Source organism: Podarcis cretensis (assembly GCF_951804945.1).
Source record: "Podarcis cretensis genome assembly, chromosome: 12".
NCBI classification, from domain to species: Eukaryota; Metazoa; Chordata; class Lepidosauria; order Squamata; family Lacertidae; genus Podarcis; species Podarcis cretensis.
Genome location: NC_137181.1, coordinates 27,380,177 through 27,406,811, shown reverse-complemented (window position 1 = coordinate 27,406,811; position 26,635 = coordinate 27,380,177). Strand labels below are relative to the sequence as shown.

The 26,635-nt window shown below is 41.9% G+C and overlaps 2 long non-coding RNA genes across 6 annotated transcripts in view; one reads left to right on the top strand and one right to left on the bottom strand.

The window, feature by feature from the left end:
* The window catches only part of LOC307200051, a 162,419-nt gene that overhangs the window by 5,138 nt on the left and 130,646 nt on the right, over positions 1–26,635 (top strand). For all 5 annotated transcript variants that reach the window (XR_013832296.1, XR_013832297.1, XR_013832298.1 and 2 more), the window contains exons 2-4: positions 6,178–6,292; positions 18,507–18,660; positions 21,264–21,453. This is a non-coding gene — a long non-coding RNA (uncharacterized lncRNA). The remainder of the gene's footprint in view (positions 1–6,177; positions 6,293–18,506; positions 18,661–21,263; positions 21,454–26,635) is intronic.
* LOC307200060 lies at positions 8,520–17,530 on the bottom strand. The gene is made up of 3 exons (XR_013832312.1): positions 17,238–17,530; positions 14,810–14,887; positions 8,520–8,646 (listed from the first exon to the last, which is right to left on the bottom strand). It is a non-coding gene; the product is annotated as an uncharacterized lncRNA (long non-coding RNA).

Below are 26,635 nucleotides of genomic sequence, written 5' to 3'. Positions count from 1 at the left end.
CAATTTTATCTCCATGAGACCACTGAGTGAGGTCATTCAGTATTTTGAAGTGTTCTGTCAGCAATATACTGATGATACACAGCTCTGTTTTTCTTTCACATCTGCTGGTGTGGTAGTGGATGTACTAACTAGATCAGTGTTTCCCAAACTTAGGTCTCCAGCTGTTGTTGGACTACAACTCCCATCATACCTAATTAGCAGGACCAGTGGTCAGGGATGATGGGAACTGTAGTCCAACAACAGCTAGCGACCCAAGTTTGGGAAACCCTGAACTAGACCAATGTCTGGCCTCAATAATGGACTGGATAAGAACCGATAAACTGGGATGGACTTGCGCTCCCCCTGAAGCAACAAGTGCATACCTTTGGAGGGGGGATCCACTTACTTCTGGGTCCATTTACTTTCAATTGAGGATCTTGTTAATTCATTAGTGCAAAGTGCCTTCCATAAGCTTTGACTGGGGGCCGAGATAAGCTGCTGCCTGGACAGGAATAGCCTAATTTCTGCTGTCTATACTCTGGTTACCTCTAGGTTAGATTATGGCAGTGTGTTACACATGGGGCTGCCTTTGAAAACTGTTTGCTCACTAGGACAAGATGGTCTTAGGCTAGACTTAGCCTAAGCACATAACACCAATTCTGGCACAACTGGCTTGGCTATCAGTTAGTTTCTGGATCCAATTCAAAGTGCTGCTTTCTGCCTATAAAGCCTCAGGCAGCTCAGAACAACAAGACCTCAAGGTCCTTCTCTTCCCACATGAACCCACTCAGACCCTGCGTTCTGCATCTATGGTCCTTCTCCATATGCCCCATCTGAGGGAGGTGTGGGTAATAGAAGACATAAAACTGCTGCAGTATAACGTTAACAGTTCCTTTAAGATAGATCAAAAAGTGAGCATCAGTCTTACCAAAAGACCAGTTAACAATATTCAGCATCTTTACATCTCAGAGTAGCCCCAAAGCCTGTGGAACTAGTGCCTAGCAATCCCCTCCAGAAAACTTTTATATCTAGCTCCAATGGGCCATCCAGCAAAGTCCCTGGGAGTTCCTAAGCCACAGAGTGGGGCAAGGCACTTTGAAACACAGAGAGTCTCTCTCCACCCCCCCTCCTTTTAGTTCTACAAAGAATCATCATGGTAGAACCATCTGCAGTGCTTCTTTAATACAGATTTTATGGAAAGAATTAAGATATTTTTGCAGAGTAATTCAGAATACAGCAGCTCCTTCCTGTACATTGGGACCTCTCTAGCCGATATCATGAGTGTTTTTTCTATAATATATGACAAAGAAAAACGTTACATACTACATCTAAATGTTTACATCTGTATCTAAGTCTCACAAGCTGCATAAAAACATCTGTCTGAGAATGAAAGTGCCAATGAAGATTGAATGTGAAAACTCTAGTTAATTATTGCCACTTTTATCTTATAACCTTCTGTATGCACAGTGGGACATCCCAATAGTTTCCATATTATTGCATACTCTATCCTGGTGCATAGTGAGTGAGGAAGTAGGTTATTTCAGCAACAGTTTCAGTAGAACCAGTTTAAACTAAATCTAATTTATCTACCCATCCATTGAAATAGAAATTTCAACACAGTCTTCTCCACTAACCTAAAATTTCACACCTTGAATTTTACTTTCCTTGGACTCAGAATGTCACATTAGCGACAAATGGCACTTTCCCCCCCCCCCAAGCTACAAACACGTATAAATAGTTTGAATCTCGAGGCTCAGCACTGTACATGGGGTGCTGTACAGCTGTGAAAATCCTGGAGGAGAACTAAGTGGATAGTAACTGTGACTCATTCAGGGTTCCAAACATCATACTTGATTCTCAAGGAGAAATAAATTACTGCACATTGATGCTTGTGTCCTTTTATTGGCACATTTTATTGAAGCATGGCATAGCCCAGACTCTGTACTGAGTCAAACGCTTCCCTATTTCAGTTCCAAATTAGCTCATGCATTTGATTTGCATCTCTGAATTTAGAGCTGATTCACATGTTATAGTCACCGTGCATATATCTTAAGTCCCCCTCCTATTCAGTAGCCAGTTCACCTAGCTTTACAGTAAGCAGCAGAGAGGCTTTGCTTTCTCCAATAAAAGACTGCTGTTCCCTAGGAGGCAAATCATCTCTTCCCAGAGAAAGCAACCTGTCTGTTTACATGTAGGACTAATTCAGCCAGCTAGCCCTGGTGATTATCTAACGTTTATTAGATGGATTCTCCCCAAATTGATTTCTGAACTTTGAATTTTATTGTTATTCATGTTTTTATATTGTATTTTATGCTGCTTCTACAATTAAGTGTTTTAAAATTGTTGTTAGCTGCCCTGAGCCCGGTTTACTGAACCGGGAAGGGTGGGGTATAAATAAAAATATATTATTATTATTTATTATAGTTTATCATATACAAACGAGGCCAATATATCTATTTTCCAGGACTGTCTAGCCCTACCATTAGATAGAGTTGAGGCAGCTGCCTCAGATGTTAGGTACTGGGAGTGAGGCAGACAGAGACAGTACTATGTTGAAGAACAGAGTTCTGCATGCCACACAGCCTGACCTATGGCCTCTAAGCCAGGCATGGCCAAGCTTGGCCCTCCAGATGTTTGGGGACTACAATTCCTATCACCCCTGACCACTGGTCCTGTTAGCTAGGGATGATGGGAGTTGTAGTCTCAAAACATCTGGAGGGCCAAGTTTGGCCATGCCTGCTCTAAGCTGTCCTGCTGCTCTGTGGTTCTGTGGCCTGTGTTGAAGTTAGGGATGGGTGATTCCGTCAGCTTATCTCATTTTCCCTCTCTTAAGTTATCCATGTTTCCTTATTAGTTTATATATATATTTTAAAGTATTGGTGAAATTTAATCAGCATTTTGGTGTGAATTTTTGCAGGACCAGGTGCAGTGAGCCCAGGCCATTGGGAGATAGGGTGTGTCAATGAGAAATAATAACAAAACAAATAGCATGGGATCTAACGGCCACAACTTTGTTGATGACAGATATCAGTAGGTTTTGGCATAGGCATTGGGTGCATGTCCTGAATCATCCAGCCTGTTTGCTGGGTTGATTCCTTCAGGGTTGATAACTGGGTTTTAGGATTGCCCTATGGTGCAAATCAATTCCGTGGCAGGGGCAGAGGCTGGGCACCCACAGCAAAATAATTGTGGATGCCTGGGTCTCCTGGAGATGGAGCCAGTGATCCCAGGTTCAATCACACTGACATCTTCAGTTAAAAAAAACAGGTAGCAGGAGCACCAGAAGCTGCCTGATAATAGACTATCAGTCCATCTAGCTCAGCATTGTCTGCATTGACATGATTAACTTCTCTACCAAATCTCTGTCTATATCTAAGAGTGAGCACAAGTTCTGAAGCATTATTGCTCATGGATGTAGAAGGGTGAAACATCATTCAGAGCCCAAAGGCAAACTGTTCCAGGTTCTCTTTGCTAGGACAGAACAGTCTTCACCAACTGGGAGTACAAATGTTTTGGACTACAGTTCCTATCAGCCATACCCACCATGGTTAATTATCAGGGATAATGGGAGTTGTAGTCCAAAACATCTGGAGGGCCCCAGGTTGGTGAAGGCTGCCATAGAATATTTCCAGACATAGCAATCAAGTAGTTGATAGCAGATGTGATTTGCTTTTGCACCTTGTCAAGAGTATTTCCTGTTGTTTCTCCTATTTCTTCAAAATGGACAATAACTAAAGCTTAGTAAACAGAGAGAATCTAATTAAAACCCGATATATTCTTAATTGATGGCAGCAAATGCAACCTCATAAGCACTCCTCCCTCTTTTTTTGTAGGCATATGCAGTTTCCTTTTCCGAAACCTGTACCCTGTAGTGAGAAGTATTGCTTGTTCACTCACAATTGGCTTCAGATAATAGTGTACTTCAAAGTGAATTCTTTATTCACCTGCGTATTTAATGATGTCAATGAGCTCTCATTATCACATTTAATTGAATAATTCAACAAGGTAATGTGCCAGCCACAGACACTGTAGGGCTGAATTTGTCAATGCATCTTTCTATGGTAGTAGTTATGGCAACCATCTCTAGCGCACAAAGCTCTTGCAGGATAGATATTCTCTATGCATGCAACAGAGCATACAAAATTCCTTCAGCAGCACACAAAAACAATGTATGCAACAGCATAGTTCATTGGATTGTGATAGGTTTTTTTATTTAGGGAAAAAAACAGCCCTGGCTTCTTGGTGATAATAGATCTAGAGTGCATGCCCTACTCTTTTGTAGACACAAGGGGAACATATTTTTTTTTTTGAAGTGTTTGACCTTCAAGGCACTCTAATTGAGGAGCACCACTCACAGCTTGTTCCATACCCTTTTCATACCATCTCCAACTGTGATCATATGTACTGTCGTTGGCTAAACCGGGTCAGGTGAACTCTTGTAGTGCAGACCACCAGGGATCACAAAGATGTACTGGCAGGGGTGCAGAGAGCACTTTTTACTACTGAATATGCTGTGAACTCACACAAGGAATTTCTGAAATGGCTGAGCTGCCTTAGCATGTGATTTATGCTTATGATCATAACCTTATTCAATTAAACACAAAGTAAATGCATTGAGATGACTCTTAGGTTGCAGTCGGATACCCGTTTCCCCGGAATAAGCCTCATTTAAGTCAGTGGGACTTTCTTATGAGTAGACATGTATAAGATTGCACAGGCTACAATCCAATGCAAACCTACAGGAGAGTAAATTGTTTTTCATTTAGTGGGATTTGCTTCTGTGTAAACTTGCTTAAGGTAGTGCTCCTATTCATTAATTGAAGGGTTGGAAGATGAGAGTTGTCAGGGCAAATGATTATTCACCGATCTTTTTTGCCTCTTAATGCCATGTCAGTTCTAATCTGACCTTCAGTATAAAAAAATAACATTTCAAAATCCTAATTTGCTCTGCCCCTAATGTATTAAGTATACATTAATAGCATTCCCATGTATATGCAGTGGTTTGGATAGTTTTAGACTGCTACCCTGTATCCTGGAGTTAAGTCCCATTGGGAGGGCATTTGCAATAATTATTTTTATTATTATTATTTTGGTAAGGGGGCGTTATGTGTAGTGTTTCTATGTTATTGGTTATGAAAGATCAGTAAAACATTGCACATGGGTTTTTGGAGAAGGGAAGTAAAAGGAAGGAAGGAAGGAAGGAAGGAAGGAAGGAAGGAAGGAAGAAGATTCTGAAGTCATGGAGATATTAGTCCATCTCTGCTAGCAAATGGTTTAATGAAATCACATTCCATAAGATGAGCTCAAATCGCTAAGAATGGATTGTAATATCCACTGTGAAGAATAGACTGAACAGGGCAGGCACCTGAAAAAATGAAATATTTTCCACATTTCCTATGGTGAATTATTGAACACAAAAGCTCTTTCTCCCTAAGGTAATTTGTCACCTGGTACAGATCTTTTAACAGTTGGGTTTACTTTCCATCTGGTAGAGCCCACTAGTCCATGGTCACATTAGGCTAAACAGTAGCTGTAATCATCAATTAAAAGGTTCACAGAGAATCTTGAGGTTTTTTGTAGAATTCTTTCTATGGTACCTTTTTTAAAAAAAGGAGGAAGGGGCAATTATAGTCAAAGTGGTTGGGTGTTATCTTTAGTTGATGCAGTTTAGTTATCTTCATAAATTCATTGAAACTATTCTAATTTGCACAAAGTAGAGGGTTGAATACTTTGCCCTTCCTACTTTGAGGTTGGGGAAAGGAGCTATTATCTGTCAGAAGCTAGATCTGAACAATAGAACTATATTTATTTGAAATTGGTGTGGGATTCTTCCAACTTCTTTGGCAAATCATAAGTATGATTTTTTATTATAATTATAAAGGGTTACATTGATTGGAGTTATTTTGGGGAAAATGTAGCCAACAGGGCACCCTCCAGATGTTGCTGGAATCCAGCTTCCATCAGCCCCAGCAAGCATGACTGATGGCCAGGGATGATGGGAGTTGTAGTAAAAAAAGCATCTGGAGGGCAACACATTGTGTATCCCTTCTTTCTGCTATAGCTGTAGGGATTGAATTTACTTATGACAGAATTCTCCCTTCTGCAATATTCTGTACTGGGCAGGATTCCGTCCCCCACTTTCACCTACATTATTCTAGGTCAATTCTAGCAAAATAAACATCTTTTTTTTCTTTTCAGGGGGAACACAAAGGAAAACTAGCCCCTAGTTATGGAAGATAAAAGACAACAGCATAGCTCTCACAAACAATAAAAGAAATGGCAGACCTGTTTCCAGACTGTATAGCTTCAGATGGTAAGTTTTGGTTAGTGTGATCAAATGTTTACTCCATCCATTTTTTAATGTTAATTTTTGAAAAGAAAATCTGACTTGAATATTCATTTTTACTAACATAATGCAGGAAGGAATAAGCCCTACACACTTTCCAGAATCTTTTTTTTTTACTTAAGTGACACCTTCTTTTAGATGGATAAGAAATGCGAGTGATCTCCCTTGAACATATTTCATTGGTTTGCTAATATGTAATGAAAAATAGCTTAGCTGGAGACTCGCTCGACATGTCTGAGACTGTAAGGTGTGCTTCTTCTTCTTCTTTTTAAAATATAGCTTCCCAAGATAATCCCAGAAAAATCTTTTCTTTTCAAGAGTCTTCCTTGACTTAAAGACAATAAAGGATATAGTTTCAAGAAGCTGTTCCCTATCTGTCTCTTTATAGCATTCAGTGGTATCTCATAGGGTGAAGGTGAACCAGTAAGTGTTCAGCTAATGATCCTTCTGGGTTTGAATGATAATGAAAGGAACTGACTGGCGAGTTGATGCAAAAGACGGGCTCATCTTGAAAGGCTTCATAAGCTTCCTCCAACGTAGCAACTTGAATTTATTCTATAGAACTGTTAACAGCACTGGGGAGTTTCCTCTGGCATGTCTGAACAGTTCTTTTTTCACAGCTTGTGTGAATACATTTTCGAACAGCAATGCCCAACTGGGTATATTTAGACAGGTCTCACACCCGCACCATATTTCAAATATAACTCTAAATGTCAGGGAAAGTATCCCCTAAAGCAGATGCTGTTGGACTCCAGTTCCCATCAAGTACCATCCAGCTGGGCCAGTAGTTGGGTCATGCTTAGAGTTGGAGTACAGCAACACCTAGAGAGCAATAGGTTCCCCCACCTCTCCTGTAGTGCAGGCATAGGCAAACTCGGCCCCCCCCCCCAGTTTTTTGAGACTACAATTCCAATCATCCCTGACCACTGGTCCTGTTAGCTAGGGATGATGGGAGTTGTAGTCTAAAAACAGCTGGAGGGCCGAGTTTGCCTATGCCTGCTCTAGTGCATGACTCTATCCACTTCCATGCACTTACTTAGGCCCCATCTGCACTATACATGTAAATCAGTATCATACCACTTTAAGGGTCTTCCCATCCCCTCCTCGGCAGCGGGTTTGAGAGGCGCGCCCCCAACGACAGAGGAGGAGCCTGACCGGCAGCCACCGCGCAAGAGAGAGAAAGCAGGAGAGAGGAGAGGGTGGGATGCCGGAGAGACGCCGAGGGATCGGGGGAAGCTGCCACTCACCGCCCGCCCTCGCAGGATGGAGCTGCCGTGCCCCCGCCATCTGATATCGCTCCTCCTCCTCTGCTGCTCCTTGGCTCTGCTGCCTCCCGCCGCGCAGCCTGTGTGCCCGGAGCCATGCGACTGCCAGCAGCAACACGTCCTGTGCACCTACCGAGGGCTGTGGGCCGTGCCCAAAGCCGTCGAGCCACAGGACATCCTCACCTACAGCCGACCCCTCTCGCTCTCCAGGCTTCAGCGAAAGCAACGTGAAGCCTCCGGAGCGCGAAGGGAGCGCTCCCTCTGCGCTTCGGAGGCTTCCCATTGCTATTGCTGAAGCCAAGGAGCCTGCATTCACTCCATAGGATGCACATTTCCCCTTCATTTTTGGAGGGGAAAAAGTGTGTCCTACAGAGAGAAAAATACGGTAGCTTGTTAAAGATGCTGATAACACCCTTTAGGTGTTTGGAGACTCCATTCTCTTCACAGTTACAATTCCCAGAGTTCCTTGGAAAGAGGGAATGACTCCACATTTTTTGGTGTCATCTGCCATTCTCTCTACCTTGCCTCCCAAGTGCCCTGGAATGATGTTGGGTCTGGGGCATTCAAAATGGTGGGCTAGACTGCCAACACAGTTACTGTTGCTGCTGAAACATGGGGGGCGGGGGCAGGAGAGAAAATGAGTTCAGCTGCTAATGGTGAGTCCATCCTCTCCAAACTTGGAGAATTTCTCTGCCCCTCACTCTTGAAGAAATTCAGTGAAATTGTTCCTCCAGTTACTCTGCCCAGAAATTGGGTGGAAAATTTCTAGAGCCCATTTGTATAAAACACTACTCTGAATATTGTTGAAGGCTCCTCAGTTCTGCATTTCTGGTCAACAAAAGGCCCTGCTAGAGTGTGTACAGAGCAAGCAAGTACGTGCAGGTAACAATAAAGGTAGTATTTTGCCCAAAGACCACAGTCATCATAATTATAGTCATACAAATCACCATGTTGAAAGAAAAATCACACATTTTTCAGATGCCACTGGTAAACTTTTCCGCTGTGAATTAGACTCAATCTTAAGTATCTGGAAAACTTCTGTAATTTGGACCACAGCTGCAAAGGAAAGATTGGAATTAGTGCAACTTTGTTTTCATCACAGAATTTTCTTAAATCTTCGTTGCTTTATCAAAAGAATGTTGGGCAGTGGCAATGTTCTGCCTTACAACAGTCCTATTATTCAGTTGTGGAGAATAAGGAGGAGGGGGGAACCCTAAATGAATAGAATGATTACCTTTAATTACCACTTGCTAACTCAGCTATGTAAAATAAGTATTTCTTTATTAAAACGAATGCTTTTGAAAAGCACATCAAGTGCATCAATGTGAATTGTCCTGCCAATGGACTCCAATATTAATCTTAGCACAGCAGCACTGCTGAGAACAGAGGTCTCTCCAGAATTTCAATAGAAGTCCCTTGCCGGATCTAAATTGTGAGTCTGGCATGAAAAAAGATAGTTGCAGCATCTGTTGTCTTTTGCTGAACAATAGTAATAAAAGCTCATTCAGCTTTTGAGACTGGCTCCTTTCCATTAAAGGAATGAATAGCCCCCCCCCTTCTTTCCCCTTATAATTATATAAGAAAGGCATGAAAATGATTTACAGAAATATTAACAGATTATTTTCCCCCACGAGTTTTGCACTTCTAAAGCCAATCCTATATTTTGCTAGCAAATTCAAATAAAGGAACTATATCCTTTTGTACTGACAGTATGCAAATGTTGCAAATTAATTACATGCTGCCCATATCCAATTATACAAACTGACTGAAATACAGAGAAAAATATTCTCCATTCATTTTTGTGTGTGAGTGTGTGTGTACACAAACACACACTTATTTTTATTTTATTGATTTCTTAAATTTGTATACTGCCCTACATCCGTAGATCTCAAGGCAGTTCACAACATAAAATTACAATATAAAAACACAAAATACCTAATAAAAATAAGAACAAACCAAACCAAAAATCCTCCCTCACACAACACATTTAAAAGGGCATCGGATGTTAATCAGCCAAAGGCTTAGTTGAAGACAAACATTCTCGCCAGGTGCCTAAAGGGGTATAGTGAAGGGACCAGCCGAACCTTCCTGGGGAGAGCATTCCACAAACAGGGAGCCATTGCAGAAAAAGCCTGTTCTAATGTTGCTACCCTCTGGATGAAGCCCACAAAGAAGGACCTCAGAGGATGATCTCAGGGTCCAGGTAGGTTCATATGGAAAGCAGCCATTTTTTTGTGCAAGCCATTCCGCTAGCACATCTGTTGTTGTTGTTTAGTCATTTAGTCGTGTCCGACTCTTCGTGACCCCATGGACCAGAGCATGCCAGGCACTCTTGTCTTCCACTGCCTCCCCCAGTCTGGTCAAACTCATGCTGGTAGCTCCGACAACACTGTCCAACCATCTCATCCTCTGTCGTCCCCTTCTCCTTTTGCCCTCCATCTTTCTCAACATCAGTGTCTTTTCCAAGGAGTCTCTTCTTCTCATGAGGTGGCCAAAGTATTGGAGCCTCAGCTTCAGGATCTGTCCTTCCAGTGAGCACTCAGGGCTGATTTCCTTCACATCTAGTACACTGCTAAGGGACTTTAGTGCTATATTGAATTCTTCCCTAGAGGTTTTTAGCAGTGACTGGGTGGCTTTGTTGGTGGGTTTCAAGCATCAGCAGTGGTTTGGACTAGTTGACCTTGGAGACACCTTCCAGCTCTGATTCTATACATAATATTCCTAGCCTCTTCCATGCATAGATGAATGCAAAAGCTTGCCAGTTCCAGGGTGCCATATTGCAGCTGCACCAGTTTCCTTTAATTCTGAATGGTTCCCAGATGCCAACTTTGCTGCCACATACACCCGGACAACACCATTACTGGCCCCAACAACATCACACATACCATCTCGGGACTATTTAATTGCTCATCGTCTAACATTGTGTATGCCATCAAATGCCAACAGTGTCCTTCAGCTCTCTATATTGGACAAACAGGCCAAACCTTACGCCAAAAAATAAACGGACATAAATCTGACATCAGGAACTACAAGACAGAGAAACCAGTAGGAGAACACTTCAATCTCCCAGGACATTCTATACAAGATCTCAAAGTAGCTGTTCTATTACAAAGGAATTTCAGAAATAGACTGGAAAGAGAAGCTACTAATTGCAACTTATTACCAAACTTAAAACCATGGAGAGACCTGGTCTGAACAAAGACATTGGATTCTTATCTCATTATACATGACAAAGCCATTTTTCACCTTCTCACCCCTTGCTTTTTCCTGTAAGACCTATTGCAGTCGTTAAGAGTCGTCAGCAGGCTCATCACAGCTATCTGCCAATCACCCAATCCCACCACCCTTCTGAGTAATACCCCTCCCCACCTTCTCACTATATAGAAGGGTCTGGTGACTTCTGTTTCAGTGTATCTGAAGAAGTGTGCATGCACACGAAAGCTCATACCAAGAACTAACTTAGTTGGTCTTTAAGGTGCTACTGGAAGGAATTTTTTTATTTTGTTCTGAATGGTTGTAAAACATGTGGTGCCTTGAACTTTGCCCATCTCCCCCCCCCCTTTGTTTGTTTGTTGCGGAAGGACTCTGGTAGCCTGGTATCTCCGAGGGCATCTGTGACACACTGCATAGCTTGAGGGAAGTTTAAACACACATCCTCTGAAGTCAATTCCCAGCTTTCCCTGTTCACCCATGAAATTTTAATGAGTCCCAGCTTGTAGTTAATAATACAGAACCTTCTCACATGGTGATGAATTAGATAAAGATCCAAATGCACTTTCCAAATTTAAACTGCTATATAAAAACAACAACACTAATAATAGTAGTAGTACTAGTAGTAGTAGTGAGTTAATATCAAGAAAATAGTTGCAGGTAATGCAGTAAATGCCTAGGTTTGCTTTCCAGGACAATGATATACTGGATAAGCACTATATCTCAGTGGCAGAGCTCATGCTTCAGATGCAGAAAGTCCCACTTTCAGTACCTGGCACCTGCAGTTAAAAGCATCAGGGAGCAGGTGATGGGAAAGACCACTGCATGAGACCCCCATAAAGCAGATACAGGAATCTTTGTCCCTCCAGATGTTTCTGAACTACAACTCCCCTCTTCCCAGGCTTTTGGCCATGCTTGCTGGAGCTGAAGGGATTGGTAATTCAACATCTGGAGGACCAAAAGTTCCCAACTCCTACTGCAAAGCCCTAGACAGTAAGAGTGAAATCATAACGAAATTTACATACCGCTTGATTGTAAGGAAACCTCGAAGCGGTTTACAAAAAAATGAAATGATCAATTAAAAAAAAGTTTAAAATGGGTACTTTAAAACATCATGGTAGTACTGAACCAAAGCATGTAAAATAAATAGTTCAGTTTTAGGGATCTTCTGATTGTATTAGTAACTAAAGCTTGGAACTCCTAGATGAGGATATCTTGCAGTATGATTCTAAGTGAATATTATGATATCTTCTTAGAGTTTTCTATAATTCATTGAGAATACTTAAATATCACCGATTAGCAAACCTGATACCAACAAGCTGAGGAAATGGCAGCATAAAATCACACAGACCTGATACCATGCAGTTAACCTGTCTCTAAAGCCCCCATTTATCTTCCTCGTGCTACTTCTTTACTCAAGAACACAAAAGGTGAGGCGTGTAAGCTTTACAATACCCTCCTGTTCTCTCACCAGATTTCACCAGATTGAGCTCCCACAAATGTACCCTGGCTACAGTTTTATGTTTTGCGGACTAAACAACAAGGGGTACACTCATACAATAAACCTCTAATTGGATTTATCAGTTACTTGCAGGACCCTTATGCTGTAAGCAGTATGTGTTGGGCATCCTGGCAAGAGATCACAATGGCTAAAGCAGGATCGGATAGCTCATTGATCAGTGATCACCAAATTGGAGATGACTGATGACTGCACAATATTTGCATGAAGGTAATCGATGTCACAGTTTGCCTTCAGTTTAGGTGAAACATGGAAAGGACCCCCTTTTAGGCTTTCACTGTTTGTGACCTGTCAAGCCAAATAGAGGACACTAGCTATTGGTGGTAGCCTGTCCTCCAGATGTTAAGTATTTAAGAACAGCCATACTGGATCAGACCAAAAACCTATCTAGTCCAGCATCCTCTTCTTATAGCGGTCATCCAGATGCCCACAAGAAGGCTGTAATCAGGATATGAGAGCAATATCCTTCGCCTTGCTATTGTTGCCCCACTCAATCAGTACTGAGATGCATATTGCCTCAGATCCTGGAGGTAATGTATAGCCGTAATGACTAGTGGCCACTAATAATCTTTGTCTTCCAGGAATTTGTCTAATACAGCATTGTGACAAGGAGAATTCTACCATTAATAATATTTTCCACTAGTTTCCCTAGAACATGTGTTAAGCTAACTGTCATATAATTTCTGGAATATCATTTGAATCCCTTATTTAAAAATGCTGTTACATTCGCCCCTTTCCAGTCCTCAGATATGGAAGTTGATAATACAGACAAGTTGCATTTTTAAAATCATCAGTTTTGTGCTTGAGCTCTTAGGTGGACCTGGTGATTTATTCATTTTTTATTTGTCAGTAAGGCCTACAGCTTTGTCCCTTGCCACAACCATTTGCGTCAGTTTCTCTTTTCCTGAGAAAGTTACTGCCAGTACAAAGATCTGCCCTGCATCTTCCTCTGTGAAGACATCTGTAAATAATTCATTCACTTTCTCTGCAATCTCCCTTTTCTCCTTCAGCAAAGTCAGGACTACTTTGTTGTCCAAAGGTCCAACCACCGCAGGCCTGCTACAAGACATTCTGCTACCTGAGATTGACCCAGCCACCTCCATCCCTTCTCTGCTGCCTCCACCCCACCTTTTCCTCCTCCCTCCCTTCCTCTGCTGCCTCCTTTCAACCTGCTTGCCTATTCAATGTTCTTCTCTTCCTTTGCCTGCTCTCCGCTTCTCCATTTGCTCAGCTGGCTGCAGAGACATGTTAATGAAACTCACTCCTGGTCTCAGTCTTACGAAGAGCTCATTGAATGAGGCAAAGAGTGCCTGTGCTGCCACAGCTTTAAAAATGCAGCTTAAATATATAATTTAAAAATTCTTTAAGCTTCAAAATGCAAGGAAATGCTAAACTCTATTTTAAAGCTGTGCATTTTAACACTCTGCAAATCAGTAGTGGCATAAGCACTTGACGGATAACCTCACCCACAATGCCTTGCTCTGAGAAGGAACCTCTTCCTCAGAGCAAGGCCAGGTGCCCCTGCCCAGTGACAGTCTGTGGAAGCAGTTGGATGGGTGGTGGAAGGCATGGAGGTGGAAGAAACAAGGAAAGAGTGGCAGACAGCAGTGGTAGCCACTGGCTAGTAGTGGCAGTGGGTGGGTGACCAGCTAATTGTGATGGGGGATGGCCAGGCCTATAGGCAGTGAGCTGGTTTGAGAGGTGCACAATCTGTCATTTCTCACTATCCATTGCCTGAGGCACTATCCATTGCCATAGAAGGACTAGCCCTGCCCAACTGCCTGCCCAGCTGTTTTTCTCCACCTCACGTATTTAAATATTGTTATCCGACTTGTGGGTTGTTGTTTTTTACAAAATGTTCCTCCTTTAGCAGTAGACTCCTCTTACCTAGGTGCCAGAATGTTTTAATTCACATGAGAGTTCAGATTAGAGAGCCTTCTACAGTGGTACCTCGGGTTAAGTACTTAATTCGTTCCAGAGGTCCGTTCTTAACCTGAAACTGTTCTTAACCTGAAACTGTTCTTAACCTGAAGCACCACTTTAGCTAATGGGGCCTCCTGCTGCTGCCGCACTACTGGAGCACGGTTTCTGTTCTCATCCTGAAGCAAAGTTCTTAACCTGAGGTACTATTTCTGGGTTAGCGGAGTCTGTAACCTGAAGCGTATGTAACCTGAAGTGTATGTAACCCGAGGTACCACTGTAATTAGTCCGGATGGCTAAGACCCATTCTTGTAATGAGGGAAGGTTTCCACACAATAAAAAGTGTTTGGATGCAGCAAAGCTTTTATTGGCAAGTATGCAATGGGCTACACAGTGTTTTGAGCGCTAATGGTTCTCCATCAGAAGATTACTGATTTTAGGCATTTCCTTTCATAGTTTCCAAGAGTAATGAAAGAGTTTGCAAGACACATATCTTATGTAGCTCTTATTGTAGATCACGAAAGAAAACTATTGAAATAAATCCTGTTATATTTTTATAAAATAACTTACCCGTATTACCCTGTTTCACTTTCTCTCATTTGAAAGCATAGTTGCTGTCACTCTTTGATGCCTGGCCTACAAATATTTCTGAAAGTGAAGGCAGAATTGATTAAAGTTTATTCATACAAACACTTTTGTCTTCACACAATAAATGGGCAAATTCCATCCACAATAAATTGTCTGCTTGTTAAGAGCAGAACAGCTCCTAAAATATGAACAATCCATTTTTTTTAAAAAAACACCATGAATGTATAACAGCACTGTTCAGGGAGATTTAGAATTTTCAAGCCTTTATTTGCAATACCTACTCCTTTAAAATTGAGAGATTGTCTAAGATAATAATACTAAAAGAAACCATAGTTACTGCAGAAAAGGATTTTTATTGTTTACTTTGTAATTCCTGAACCCTTCAAAACACATCTTGTCTTAAGGCCACATTGATAATGGTTACAAACACACTTTGTAAAAGCTGGACATTTTAAAAGAAGTGTGTCAGCAGCAGAATCACATTCCTTGGTGTCTTGCCTTGGTGTGGTCCAGTAGCTGCTAGTGCCCATTGTGACTGTTGCAGCAGAAAGCTAGGGGCCCAGACAGGAGGTGGAACCAGAGCCAATGATAAACAGTGTCAACTAATTTTAGATTTGCCCCCATCTTATTTATTTATTGCATTTATATACCTCCTTTTTCTCCCACTCCTCATTTAATCTCCACTATGTTGGGAAATATGGAGGGCACAAGGAGAAGGGAACGACAGAGGACGAGATGGTTGGATAGTGTTCTTGAAGCTACCAGCATGAGTTTGACCAAACTGCGGAAGGCAGTGGAAGACAGGAGTGCCTGGCGTGCTCTGGTCCATGGGGTCACGAAGAGTCGGACACGACTAAACGACTAAACGACAGCAACAACAATGCTTTGAGTTCTATAAGGGCAACACTGAGACTTCAGAGGAAGAAGCTAACAGGCAGTGCCACCTCCTGAATTGGTTGTAAGAAAAAAGACAGGGTGGGTGGTACTGGTTGAGGGCAGATTTAAGTTGATGGGACAGTGCCCTATTTGCTGTAATGGATCAGCTGCCACTGGCCTGGTCCATTGTCCCTGAGCTAGAGCCAAAGAGGTTTCTGATGTTACTTCCATAGAGCTCATGTAAAAACTGTGTTTCAGTTTCATTGATGAACAAATCATGAACCTCTTGCCCCACAAATGTTGCTGGACTACAGCTCCCATCATCCTTGACCATCGGCCTTGGCTGGCTGGGCCTGTTAGGCATTCAAGTTTAACAGTATATGGAGTGCCACAACTTCCCCAGCTCTGCTCCTATACAGAATCATAATTCTAGGGTTCAGGATCATGACAACTGAGAACCATGATGGTTAAATAATTTTGAAACAGGCATAAGATTGTAGTGCAAACAGACACAGGCCCAGATGAAGTTACAGTTGTGTTTTCAGTTTAAGGTTCATATAAAGATTCCTGTGGAGTTCTGTCAAGTAAAGAAGGCATTTTATACATGACGCATTTGAACCCAGACTGTAATACTTATTAACTTGCTTATGACTACAGTCTCCAACTCTCCAGTTGTAGTAAATTGCAATTCCCTGAAGTTGGGGTGGGGTGGGGGAAGTAAGTCTTTAAGAAGTGGTGCCCAGAAAAATACTATAGGTAGTCAGGGGGCATGCCAAATCAGTTTCAGTTATCCATGTGTTTTATTAAGAACAGGAGTAGCACAACCAATTGTTAGTTTTGAAGCACTACAATCTTTCTACAGAATTCTTTCCTTATGCTTATGTTCCAAATAAGAATCTATAACTCTCATTGTGGTTTTGAAGAACCTCCAATCCACTCCACAAGTTCTTTCTTAAACACTTAAGTTTGACAAGCCCTCTTCCCCTTTTCTAACAGTTCACTGTGTAGGAACTCAAACCTATACAACTTGTGACCCACTAAGCAGAATGTAACATTCCAGCCATGCATGGTGGTCCACCAGAGCCTTGATAAATCTCCTGGCTTTTACTCTCTGACTAGCTGAGTGGATGAGCTGAAACATGTGGATGAGCATAGCTGGATCCAGTTCTCAAATTTTTTTGGGGGGAAACCTACTAATTTTACATGAGCACCCTGTTTTGTGTGGGATAAGCCAGCCTCATATAACTAATGTGCTTAACTCTATTTACTCCATGAAGGGGTTAAGACCATAGAGTAAACTGTTCTCCCTGGCTTAGCTAGGTCACATTGGGAGGGTTCCCTAATTCTTTATTCTCGCTCTTTTCCACCATGTAACCAACTAGTAAATATGTCTGGGCTGCTTGCTCCAAGCCCAGACTGTGTGGCTTTAGCAAGCCATCTTTGTGTTTCTGTGCAAATAATTTAGAAACATTTACCAATTTTGCTATTGTATGGAAAAGTACATTAATTTGTAAGTAAACTGTTTTTAACTTACCAAATGTGTGGTCTCTTTCTGTGCTAAGGGGAAGTTGGGAGCTTTGGAAGAAACTTAGAAGGGGATATTTTCTGTTCTGACTTGCTCAAAACTTCTGCTCACAGAAGTCCCTCAAGTCTTGCTTTTCTCTCTGAATCTCTTCTCCTCAGAATCTCCTCAGACAAAAACTTTCAGACCCTAAGGGCCAAAAATGTCATAAGTAAATAAATAAAATAGAAGCTCTAATTGCATATACATCATTGGTCCCATTTTACAGAAAAGGAACACTAGCGATGCCAAGAACAGCTAGCAAACTTAACAGCACAGTGGAAGAAGGCACTTTTTGATTTTTAAATGTTGTTCATCCTGATGTAATTTGTCAATGAATTAAGGACCTACCTTACAATTTGTTTTGAAGAAAAAATGGGCAGGTGGAGAACCATGTATGCCCCCTTGAAGGAGGATGGGATGTGAGTGTAATAATGAAAAAGGTTGTTATACACTGAGGTTGATTTTGTTTTATTTTTATCTTAAATCGGTTGTTTTTCTTGTTTAACTTCCTTACTTTTGAAATTTGCTTTGTGGCCTTAATATATATATTTAAGCTAAATGATAACAATGATGAATTCATTAAAACAAACATTTCTGTATGGCAACACAAAATGTTTTGTCGTCTACTAAGTAGAAAGAAACCTTTTGCTGCTTTGGCATCTCCCCCACCAGCCTACCTCAAGCGGACTTTGCTTTTCTGGCCATATTCTGAGACATCAAATGTTTGTTACAGCATGTCTAGACATGTGTCTTCCCAATAACAATTTGAATGGTGTGGGTCAAATGGTACATACAGGATCTTATTTATCAGGAGATGGAGTGTGGGAAACGAGGTATCTATCCTTCAATGTCTCTTCCTCCCTCTGGCTAATGATACCACTGATTGGTGAGGGAATAATATTTTCTTCAAGTAATTTCAGCAGAAGTCTTTTGGACATGTAGTAGCATGTGGAAATGCCACTATTGTTTACTTATTTATTTCGTTTCTTGGCGAGCATTGCGTTTCATTAGGTACCCCCTGACACTCACTGCCTATTCAGCAGACATACTTTCAGAATCTTTTCTTTCCGGAATCTTTCTTTTCTTTTCTTTGTGTAAAGGGTATGTACCGGCTTTGTGGAATCCCTGTAGCAAGTTGTAAATGATGTATGAACTGAAAAATCTTTGCCTTGTACACAGTAGGAATACAGAAAGTGCTGTGCAGTCACTGCTGTGCTATGCTTTTTTCTATATATACAGACACACAGGATTCATCTCATATTCATTCTGACAAGTCCTTCAAGTCCAGATGTCTTTGGATGGGATGGATGGCTTGTGTGTAAATTTAGCATTGTCCTGTTCTTCCATATTATATATGAAAGGTCACTTGCAGGAATCTCAAAAATCAGGCCAGGTAAGCTACTTCTTCATTACATATTATGTGCTCTAGGCTTATTTCCTTTCAATACCAGCTACTGAGACCACATTTTTATTTTGCATTCCCATTATTTTTATGTCCTTTCTAGTGTTCAGCTGAAATTTCTTGTAAGGCTTTTTTTCTGAGAAAATTTCTGAGGTTTCCCCTTTTCTCATCTCCCTTCGAAAAAGAAGGCCATATTTTTTTCCTGAATATTCTACACTTAAAAAAAGAAAAGAAGAAGTATGATTGCTGACATTTTATTAAACAATGCCCTGAAATGCTTGGTCTGGGGAATTGTGGATGCAAATTGGTGGCCGGGCTGCCAGCATAATTTTTGCCACTGCCACTTAACATCAGCATTGCAGCAGCAAAGCCAAACAAAATTACTTGGGGGGGAGGAGAAAGAAAGAAAGAAAGAAAGAAAGAAAGAAAGAGAAAGAAAGAAAGAAAGAAAGAAAGAAAGAAAGAAAGAAAGAAAGAAAGAAAGAAAAAGAAACTATTTTACCGCCTTTGCTAATTGTGACAACTACCCCTGAAAAACACTTGGAGAATTTCTCTGATCCTTGGAGAAGTACATTGAAATGTTTTTCTCCAATTTCTCTGCCCACAAATGGGGTACTGAGATGACATTGTTGAACGGCTCTAGGCAAAACACACAGCTGTCTTGCCACAATAAACCAGATAATCTGAAAGGTGCAACCTTTTTTCTTTCTTTTTTTAGTTTAATCTCAGTCTGTGCAATTGGGTAGTGATTAAGAACTAGAAACAGCCCACATGCTAGGTGGCAGGAGGGGTGACTGTCTAGGACCAATTAAATTTTCACTTGAATGTTCATCAAACAAGCTATTATTTTCACTCAGCTAAAAGAGGCCTTGAGAAGGTGCACCACCTTACTGTACTTTTCCTGCATATTTTTCTTCATGCTGTGACCAATGTGTGGCTGCTGCCTAGGGCTATTTGCAGATCTACCATTCAGTTCTCATTTTTTTTATACACATCTGATGAATATCTGCTCCACGAAATTATTGCTCCAGATAGATCATCAATGGACTAACTTGGACTACTTTGTGCTGTGCAGAAGCTCATTTGCTGCAAATAAGAAGCGCACACAGTCTTTGACCAGTACTATGGCGACTTCTCTCTCAGGACCTATCTGCATTATAAGGCCATTTTAAGGCTCTGCTGAAGAATTCTGGGAAGCATGCTGAGAGTTGATAGGAGACTCCTAGTCCCCTTTCAGAGCTGTAATTCCCAGGTTTTCCTGGAAAGAGGGATTGACTGTTAAACCACTCTTGAGAGCTATAGCTCTGTGAGGGGAATAAGGGGCTCCTAATAACTCTTTGCACCCTTAAGAAGCTATAGTTCCTAGGATTCTTTGGAGGAGGCCATAACTATTTAAAGTGCCACGACACCACTTTAAATGTGCAGTGCAGATGGGGCCCCAATTAAGCTTACTTGCAAAGGCATTTCCATACTAGTAGTTCCCTCCAGTGCAACCTATTTCAGAAAGATTACTTAAGGGGGAAAACCTCAAGAACAGCACAGTGAGGACTGAGTATGCTCAGTGGGCATTAAATACTTACTGATCATTGAGGGAGATAAATGGAAAGGTGCATCCTGGGAAGGGCATGGCTGCCTGGCCGTGGAGAATTCCTTCAAAATTTGCTGAGGATCCTACTTGTAAATGTTGGATTGAAAAGGGATAACAAAACAGACCTCTGTATTGTCCAATTCCAGTATGAAGATCACATATCCCCAAGATTCACATCATGGATATGGTTTACGAAAAAGCAGAAGACTCAGGAGTCAAGCCATTTGTTTATCTAGCCAGTATTGTATACTCTGACTGGCAACAGCTCTCCAGGGTCTCAGGAAAGTCTTCTCCTATCACCTGCTGCTTTTAGCTGGAGACACCAGGGATTGAATCGTTGAACTTCTGCGTGTGCTTTACCTCTGAGCAGAAGTAACAAGTCTATCACTATTGGCTGAATACTAACTAGCTTTTCAAATTGGTTTAAGGAAAGCAGATAGCCACAGTTTCACAAGTGACTGAGAGGCCTCCTGGAACCAATACAGAAATATTCCCTTTGCCTGTCTCCAGGGAAGTGGCAATGTGCAATTTATATCCCCACAAGGCATATTCAGTCTTCTTCATATTCTAAGGTAGGGTTTCCCAAACTTGGGTCTCCAGCAACTTTTGGACTACAATTCCCACCATCTTGCCAGCAGGGGTGATGGGAACTGTAGTCCAAAAACAGCTGGAGACCCAAGTTTGGAAAACCCTGTTCTAAGATATATCAAAAGAGGTATGCTGAGGTTTCCTTGAAAGAAAGTCTGCTCTCACTGCGGTGGAGACTGTATGCCTACGCAGTACTCTTGGCACTTTATTACACAACGTGATTGGAGTCTTCCTCCTTCCCTAAAAACACGATCAATGTGAAAAAACAAACACAATTTACTCTGTCACAGAGCACATTAGGCTACAGTGGTTGGTGCTGTAAAATAATTCCATGTGCCAGCCTTCAGTGATTACTTGCAGATATTTACTTTTAGCGCATGGCATATAGAACATTAAAAGCGTTTTGAAAATCCCACAGTTTTTCAACTTCTGAAGGATTATTAACTTCAAAGTCGGAAGAAATGTCGGCCTTCTATGTTTGGAAATGCCAGCAGCCTTTGCATATCCCCACCACAGTACCAAGCAACCCCCAGCAGAGAGGAGCGATTACTGCCTCGGTGGCGAGAGGATGGCTTTTGATCTCCTAACATATTGGAAATTACTTAAAGGTAAGCCATCTGCTAGCTGAGGAACAAAAATAGATTACATCACACCCTGCTAGAAAGATTGTGTTAAATCCTGTATATCAAGGCTTTTAATAATTCTATATTAAGTCAGCTAATAGGATTAGGGACACATTTTCCTTAGGCATTTTTCACCAACTATTTAAAAAAAAAAAAAAAACCTCACCCACCCCACTTTTGGTGATGATCTGTAAAATTCAAGAGTGTTTCACTGTGAATGAAAATAATTCTTTCAAGAATGAAACGGTTCTTTAGATCCCAATTGGTCTCCAAAAGGCACTTACCGTAGGAGAGCATTTTCTGGATGGATCCTGGGGAGTGAGAAGAGCAAAGTTCCCATTATTATTATTATGCTAGCATGAACCATTGATGATGGCAGGCTGCACTGACTTAGTGCAACTGTGAAAGCACTGAGCAGGCTATTTGAATCCATGCATTCGAGGGAATGACAACAGTGTTTTGTTTTATTCTATTGTGCCCCTGCACTGGCAAACAAAACTAAATTGCTTCAAGGCAGCCCAGTTCATAGCTGCATAAACAATATTTCACATCCCTGCTCCCATACTCTCAAATTTTGCCAATAATTTCCTGGGTTTCTGCCATTTATATAAGACCTTCAGGAGACCACTTCATAGTAAACAGTTTGGAATACTGGTGTCACTGGTAAAAAGGGAAGGACAAGCATCTGCAGTACTGCTGTAGCCAACTGTGAAGGTTGGTGGTGGTTCAAAGGGCCGGGGAAAATAGTGGCTTTTGTCTTTTGTCCCAAGAGCCATAAGCACAAGGAAACTCAAGGCAGAGGACTTTCATTTCCCCTCCTTTTTCTACTGCTCCCTGTGTGCACCAAAAAGTCTGTCTGGAGGCTCAAAAGAGCCTCCTTGCCATTATGAGATGATGCATGGTGTGGACTGGGGCACTGGGTTATCAGGGGAGGGCAAATTGACCAAAATCAGACAGATACCCCTTTGCTGAGTAGGGCTTATACACCTGCAAGGTGCCCTCACCTGATTTTGGTTAATTTCTCTTTCCTTCAGCAACCTCTCGTTGCTTCGTGCCACGCTGTTTAGAAGCTCTTCAGGAGTTGGCTTTAATGGGAGAGAGGAGGAAGGGATTGGAAGCCCTCTTTGGTGAGTATCCTTCTACCTGTGGTTCTCAAGACTTGTCCACTGACTGATCACTGTACACAAGAGACCCTTTGATATGATCTAGCAAGGCTCTTCTGATTATCTTGTATCAATTCCCGAAGGACATGTATGAGATGGAGGTAGATAATTTAAAAGCATGTTTTTTAGTTAGTGTCTGCTCTATCCTAACATCTCTTCAGATGTGCTCCAAACTCTTACTTGGAATGAAATCATCTAACTACAGTGGTGCCCCGCAAGACGAATGCCTCGCAAGATGGAAAACTCGCTAGACGAAAGAGTTTTCCGTTTTGGAGGTGCTTCGCAAAACAAATTTCCTATGGGCTTGCTTCGCAAGACGGAAATGTCTTGCGGGTTCCTGCGGGGTTTTTTCCCTCCCCCCCCTTTTCTAAGCCGCTAAGCCGCTTATCCGCTAAACCGATAAGCCGCTAAAAGCTGCTAAAAGCCGCTAAACCGCTAATAGCGCTAATCCGCTAATCCGTCAATGGGCTTGCTTCGCAAGACGAAAAAACCGCTAGACGAAGAGACTCGCGGAACGTCTTGCGAGGCACCGCTGTATTTTAGTCATAATGGATCAAATACCTTCAGTGTGTTTGGGAAAACAACTGGATTGTTCTAGAGTTTATCATGCCAGTATTCTTGCAGACACCACAAAATACCAACAAAGGAACCTTTACCCCCTGTATTAGTGCTGTATGTGTTTCATAGTTTCAAGACAGATATCTGTTAGATTTGCTCTTATCCCGTCTGCTAGTTTAGAGTGATTCTTTTTCACCCACGCTTGAGACAAAACAGCATACAAAGCTCCCAAGCTCCCATGACTTTTGACCTCACAGGTCTTTGTTCAAGCAACTCATCTTCACACAATGCCCCCCAAGCATGCATAGGACACTAGGAGCAGTGTACCAGAAATCCATGGCAGCCCTGAGTCACAGTGCCACAAGCTAAGATGATGTGACATGTATTTCCATATCAAAACAGCAGAAACCTTTCTTTCCCCTCTTCACCCATGCATAACATCCCAAAAGGGAAGAACGGCCTTCAGCTAACACAGATCAATTTTCTTTCAGCTTCAATCACCATTTAATTACTGTTGACTTCTTTAACCTTCCCCCCCACTTCCTTTATAGATTAGCTTCCTTTATATTCTAATGCCATTTACTTTTTCCTGTAACTTAATCAAACTTGAAATGATATGATAAAAAAACCCATATGTCCCTTCTTTCTTCCTGTTCTTTGTGTTCGAGTTACTTCAAAATGCAGATTAATTCTTGGAGGAGAAAAATATTTTTTAATGAACCACCTTTTAACTTTATCAACCTACAGTATCTACACATCATTTCCTTTAACTGAGTAATTGCTTAGATGACTTGATGGTCGGGTGTATGAAAGTGCTAGAATTTCACCTTTGGGCTTTCTGGCTGAAATAGTAGTGTTACCAAAGTGCTTTCTCTCTCTGTGTGTGGTGAATTATCATAACCCACCTCAGTCTTCAATAAACAACATGTGTTTCATTGCCTGATTAAATGTGTAATTCTTCCAAATTGGTATGTGTCCTGTAGACAAGACTTTATGTTAAAGAACACAAAACATATATGTAGATTTGTTATATGTGCGCGCGCACACACGCATATCAACTTGGTAGGGATAGCAGTTAATAAAATGATACCGCCCCCCAAAAGTGTTGCAAGCACCCCAAAGCTAATATGAAGAGACCTTTTGGAGATTTCAGTTCTGAAAGAGAAAGATGTGATGTGTTACAGCTTTAACAGTATGAAAAATTATTTTTATTAGTAAATGTATTTATATCCTTCCTTTCTCCCAAATTGGGAGGAGTTACTGAGATGAATGAGTGAGTGTTGGCCCATTGGGGTACTACTGAGCTATCAATCTACTGAGCTATCAAACAAAGAGAAAAACTGTCTTACACATTTGATGTGTAATCATGAAGTAGCTGTTCAAAATCTAGGCCAAGACTGATCAAGGGCTCTTATGACATAATCATGGAATGTCAACACTTGTGGTATATTAGAGCTAAATGTTGGCATGATCAGCTTCATGACCAGCATCACTGTGCAAATGCCAAATAGTGGGCCACTATTAACTTCAAGCCTTTGGACATCTTCCCTTTGCTAGTGCTGCACGTTAACCTGCTCCCTCCAAGCATGCAAGCAAATGACTAGTGAGCAAATGGAGTAGCATTTATTATCTGCCCGACTCTCTCCCTGTAGGCCAGAGTCAGCTAACTTGTGGCCCTCCAGTTAACCTAGGGTCCTCTGGACCTAATAATCACAACCACCTAGCACAGGTGTCACTAATATTGGCCCTCAAATGTTGTTGACTCCAACTCCCGTCATCCCTGAGCATTGGTCATGCTACCTAATGGGAATAGGTGTCCAAGAGCATTGGGGGGATGGGGTGACAATGACACAGGTTTCCCATCCCTGTCATATAGCCTTGTCTCACAAGAGCAAGACTGTATTCTTCTTTGTGCCTTTGTATAGGATCAAGGTACCAATTATCAGGCCGAAGTACTTATTGTTATATGTTATATTAGCATTTTACCCATCTGGGAAAGATACTTTGAAATGTACTGTGAGCTTTTATGTCACAGAACTGTTGGAGAGCTCCAAAAATATTTTACCAGGCAAGTCCAACTACAGAGCTCAGTTCTGTAGACTGGCTTATCCTGCAGGGTCTCATGCTATAACTTGCCCACTTGCAGAAGGTGGAATGCAACCATACCTTGGGAAGTGAGTCAGAACTAGCTCGCTGACTCCCCCCACTTACCTGTCCCCTAGTTTTCTCAGGATGTTCCTGCAGGCATCTGTACTACTTAGCCCAGAAGTTCATCAGTTAAGACAGGAAAGGCACATTATTAAAATGCAATTAATCAAAGTCCAAGGAACAATTTCCCTCATATCACTCCATATGAATATAACTTCAGAAAAATAAAACCAGAAGGAGTCTGCTTTATTTCTGCTTAGTATATTGATAGAATAATGTTAGTAATATTTATACTAACCCTTTGGGGCCTGTAGCTTTGTTTGGAAATTTGATAAGTTTTGTGGGCAGCATCACAAAACTGCTGCCGTGGGAGCCTAGCTAGTAATAAAGGATAAATAATTTGCCCCAAGGAACTGAGTAAAAGACAGAGGTTGGACCTGAGCCCCTAATGCCAAATATTTGCCCTCACAATGTACAACAAAATACCCATTTCACAGATGAAATTGAGAATGCAAACTGGTGAAGTTCATGAATGGGTTACATTCACCAACCCATTGCTCACTTTCCACTGCTTTCCCCCATTTCCTAGGTACTGGTGGAGTCTTTCTCTCTTTTCCTCATTCTCCATCCAGGTGGCTGCAGATTCTTCTTTTTCCAGTTTTTGCCTTCTGCTGCTCACCTCTGGTGTAAGTTCTGGGAAATTACAGAAGATAGCTCTGGGAAATTACAGAAGATAGGTTGCTGGAGGCAAACACTTCACTTGACTGATAGGGGTCAAGGGCCATGTGGGTCCATGAGAGGTGACTTTGGATTATGTGGTGTTCATGGGCACTGTGTTGATGACTTATTTATATGAATGTACAAAGCTGCCTTATCCGGGACGCAGGTGGCGCTGTGGGTTAAAGCCTCAGCACCTAGGACTTGCCGATCGAAAGGTCGGTGGTTCGAATCCCTGCGGTGGGGTGCGCTCCCGCTGCTCGGTCCCAGCGCCTGCCAACCTAGCAGTTCGAAAGCACCTCCGGGTGCAAGTAGATAAATAGGGACCGCTTACCAGCGGGAAGGTAAATGGCGTTTCCGTGTGCGGCTCTGGCTCGCCAGAGCAGCGATGTCACGCTGGCCACGTGACCCGGAAGTGTCTCCGGACAGCGCTGGCCCCTGGCCTCTTAAGTGAGATGGGCGCACAACCCCAGAGTCTGTCAAGACTGGCCCGTACGGGCAGGGGTACCTTTACCTTTACCTTTTTACAAAGCTGCCTTATAGACCAGGGGTCAGTAAACTTACCGCATCTCAGGCCAGTG